Genomic DNA, 4371 nt, shown 5'->3' on the forward strand with positions numbered 1-4371 from the left:
GGGGCGGGGGAGCGGGAATCTTAAAATATTCCCTTCAGCCTCATTTGAGCTAAGTATGGTGAACAAAAGGCCCCGGACAGGTGTGGCATGACCTTTAGTTGCTATAGTTCTCCTCATTTTTGGACTATGCTTTTTAACCTCTTGTCAAATTTTTTATCTCTGGAATACAACAAGGATGCCAACTTGTTCAGCAATGCCATCCTCTGGACACTGCATATGCCACTTCCCAGGGACAGACAACTGACCTGGACTTTGGAAAATCCTTCTCCCTCATAAAAAGGCTTCCCTCGGTTCCTGAAGCCCTACCCCTTACCTTTGTTAAATAGCAAGACTCTCTGGCCCCGGAGACAGGTAAGATTATGCCTTTTGTCTCAGGGGAACAAAGAAACTCTCTCTCCTGCCCGAGGCTCACTGCTTGGGACCTGCACTCAGACATTGCACTGGCCTGTCCTCTGCATGAGTCATGTGGCTCATGGCCTCCAGGAGGGAGCCCCTCTTGCCCTCTCACCCACCTGGTAATGCCTGAGCTGGTGCGTTTGTGCAACCTTGTGGCCCCAGCAGCTGCATAATCCATGACCTCCATGCGCAAGCCTAAAATGGACAGCAGCCAGGAACAAACTAAGCTACAAGGATAACCGCCTAGAAGCCACCTGGGCGCTCCAAAGGACAGTATAGTACCTTACAATGGAGCAGGAACCCTGGGCCCTGGCTTCTGTCTTGGTTTTGCTGAGGAAAGTTGTACTTTGTCTTGGTTTTGTAAAGAACATGAGCTTTGTGACGTGCAGTCCGCTATTCTCCCAAATCATGCAGCATCTGAGTAAAATCTCTTTCCTTTTACAGCAGCAACCGCCTCCCAAGTTTGGCTTTTGTGGTGGCAAGCAGAGAAATTCCCATTTTTTGTTCAATAACACAATGACTAAGAGGGAAAATGGAATGGTTTCCTCAGGGATCACCAAAAGACGAGGAAATGAATTCTAGGCAGGCCAAGGCAAGAGGTTAATATCCTCTGCGTCTGGCTGTCTAGACTAGAGGCACATTGAGGACAGGGACTGAAGCTTACTTATTTTCGTACCTTTTCAAAAGTTGAGCACATTGCCTTCCACACAGGAAAGCTTCAACAGAATCTATACTGTTTCTTGCACTACTTTATTAAATACTTGAAAAAAAAATCCTTAGAGTGAAGAGTGTCTAACACTAAATAGTTTGTGATGAATGTTGCAGAACCACTTTTTATAGGAGCATTTAAAAATAGTTTACAATCTTGATTGAGATTATTTAAATGCAACCTTGCTGAAAAATGTAGTGGGTGAAGAGTTTTAGGTAAATAAACTTTCAAAATCACAAAAGTACTGTATTTCTAAGGTCCTCCTGTAACAGAAAGGCCAGGCCCAATCACCAAGAGAAGGCCGGGGGCAGGGAGAAAACCCCAAGGTGAAATTGAAGGTGAGAAGTGGCTTGTCCTCCCTGTGAAGTGGGGTGGGGTGCCAGAGAAAGGAGCTTGTACAGAGCATGTGTGACTGGAGACTTTGTCCCCTTGCTGAACGTGGTGGCCAGAAGAGGGGCAAAGGCACACATGGCCAACACTGGCCCTCCCACTGGTTTTCAGTGATCGTGGGATTCTGGGAGAAGAATTGTAAATGGAGCATGCTAGAAAGCAAAAAGTCAGTTGGTTGTTTCCCCTCCCCTGGTGGGAGGCATGTCAACAGTCACCTGTGGGCCTACCAAAGGTGGCCAGAGAGGGCCTGTGAGCAGAGGCCTGGGGGCACAGACTAGGAAAGAGCTGGATAGCGATTGGAGACCAGCTAAGCCACCTATGTTTATGATACCCTTGGGTTCCCGGAGTAACCTTGAACTGAGCTGGAAGAGAGTGTCAGGGTGATTTTTCTTTGGGTGTCTTAGAGGAGATGGGCTTTTGGGCAAAAAAATTGCCATTATTTCCAAAGACCTTAGTGATAATAGCACTGTAAATAGATTTGTTATTTTCAGTTCTTGAAGGTATGTAGTAGTTCTAATGACAAATATTTAAAGAGCTACTTTTGATGAATAGTCTGACTTTTTCTTTCCCCTTATTTTTATTACATTGTTAAGTAAAAGATCCTTGTCTTTTCCACTGAACTCTTGTCTTTGGAGATTTGCCTGGTAGGTGGCGAGCCATAGGAGCCCCCCACCCCCACTTGTTGGGTTTGGTAAGACTCCCCCAGTTGTATTTAAGATAAAACCTGTTTTATGTTTTTGCATCTAATTAATATCTAACGTATATTAAAAGGTGAAACTTAAAATACTCTCCCCATGATTTCAAATTCAGTTTACTAGTTTCAGTTTTGTTGCTTAATCAGAGCTGGGCAGTGGACAGGAATTGGGCAGGGTGTGGCTCTTGCTCTTAGAATTTTTTCCTGTAACTTCTAACTTTTGACCCATTTCCGGCAACATAATTAGGAGTTTAAAAGAGAAATAACTGTATAAAGAGCTGTCTTTGATTTTGAAAACAGGATAAAAATTTTAAAATAGTTCATGTTAATGAGTAAATGCTAAATCTTGAGTCTAGATAATGGGGGGAGGGGTGCATTATGGAGGTGGGGGCTGGGGAACTGCCTCATCTAACATGCCGCTGGGAAAACTGACATTGGCATGAAGGCAAAGCCTCTGGTTCTACTTTGGTTTTGTAAAGTTAGCCAAGCTGGTTGGCTCTGTGATACAACACTCATTCATAAAGGACGGATTTAGACTATTGCTCCCGCTGCCGGTGGAAATCGCACTTATTCACAGGATCTCAACCAAAGCATTTCACAGACCCACGTGCAGGAGGTTGTGGTGTGGCAAGATTTATTTGGGTGGAAACAAATGGCTTTCTCTGTATCACATTTCTGTTTGGCCTGCCATGGAAATAGTCCAACTGTGTCTTCAGCAAGGTCAAAACAAAGGCCAGTGTCCAGGTTTCTGTTTCATATTAAAGCTTAGTCCTTTGAAGTCTGCAGGTGGCTGCTAAGTGGTCTCAGTTCCCATCCAGGTAGCTTAGTGCTGTTCCTGGCTGCACTGCTGTATCCAGGCTCCCTCCTGGAGCCTGTGTTTAGAGTCCACACAGGCTGCTAGACCTGCATGGTCACTATGGAGAGAACAGGTGAACAAACAGGGTGAGAAAGAAGAAGGAAGAGAGAGAGAGAGGAGAAGGGGGAGAGAAACATCAGGTTGTTATTCCACTTATTTATGCATTTATTGGTTGTTTCTTATAAGTGTTCTGACCAGGCATCCAACTCACAACCTTGGCATATCAGGCTGATGCTCTAACCAACTGAGCTACCGGCCAGGGATATGACTAATATTCTTAATTCACTTAATTCTACACTTTTAAGCACCTGCTGGAGCTACAGTAATGAACAGGAAAGAAAACATCCTATTGGAGCTGGCATTTTAACAATGGGGATAATAAATCCAGAGCACCTTAAAACATTTCATTCAATTCAATAATCATTTAGTAAGTACTTTTTCTATGCCAGGTTCTGTGTTTGGCGCTGCAGCTACAAAGAGAAAAACGATTCTATCTGCTCTATGCCAAGTGTACCTGGGTAACCAAGGTGTTAACAAAGACATTTACTTCTGTTCGGTAATTTCACTTTCTGCCAGTAAGCTTAAAGTTCCATTGACCGACTAAATTTCCAATGAAAGGGATGAGCACAATCCCCTGTGCATCTGTCAAAAGAGGTGCCCGTTTCTTTGCTGGTGCCGATGATCAGTTCCCTCCTGCAAGGGCTGTGTTTCTGTGTTTCTTGTAACTTTGCGTGAAAACTGCCTTGGCACTTTCCGTGTAAAGGTGCTCACCTGTATAGTAAGACAGACAGACAATACTGTGCTGGAACCACACTGTATTTATCCACGCTCACTGGGACTGGTTGAAGTTGCTCTAGATTTGGGCTAGGCCCTGGTGACTCCAAAGTCATTCTCCCTGGGGACACCTTAACCGCAGGGTGTACATTCACTGGGGAAAAAGGTGGGCGTGGCAGTAGGCGGGGACTAGGCGATAGCCAGGGCAATCCTGGGATTTACTGCGTTTCAGGTCCCCTGAAGGGCACTCAGCCCTAGGATGACAGGAAAGGGGCCTGGGAGAAGAGAGGGACGAATCTCTTTTCAACTCCAGTTGGACTCCACCAGAGGAGCTGTCGCCAGGTTGTACCCGAACCTAGCCAATCAGAAAGGGAGTTACATTTTAGGCGGCTCCGACATCCAATCCGAGGACGGGTCTCAAACTCCACCGCCCGCGGCGCCCCACCGGCTCGAAGCCCGTTCCGCCTTGGCCCGCGGGGCAGCTGCGCACTGCCCGCAGCGCCACCGGCCGCGCAGATTCCCGGAGGTCGGGGCAGTCCGCTGCGACTGGGG

At 46.3% G+C, this 4371-nt stretch overlaps 1 protein-coding gene across 1 annotated transcript in view; it reads left to right on the top strand.

The window, feature by feature from the left end:
• Positions 1-4068: 4068 nt before the first annotated feature.
• Positions 4069-4371, top strand: part of ENPP4 (ectonucleotide pyrophosphatase/phosphodiesterase 4) — a 15687-nt gene continuing 15384 nt past the window's right edge. The window contains exon 1 of the mRNA XM_045193172.2: positions 4069-4161. The gene's annotated coding sequence lies outside the window, so the exon portion shown is untranslated. The remainder of the gene's footprint in view (positions 4162-4371) is intronic.

The sequence above is a fragment of the Desmodus rotundus genome, chromosome 11 (genome assembly GCF_022682495.2).
Source record: "Desmodus rotundus isolate HL8 chromosome 11, HLdesRot8A.1, whole genome shotgun sequence".
Classification (NCBI taxonomy): domain Eukaryota; kingdom Metazoa; phylum Chordata; class Mammalia; order Chiroptera; family Phyllostomidae; genus Desmodus; species Desmodus rotundus.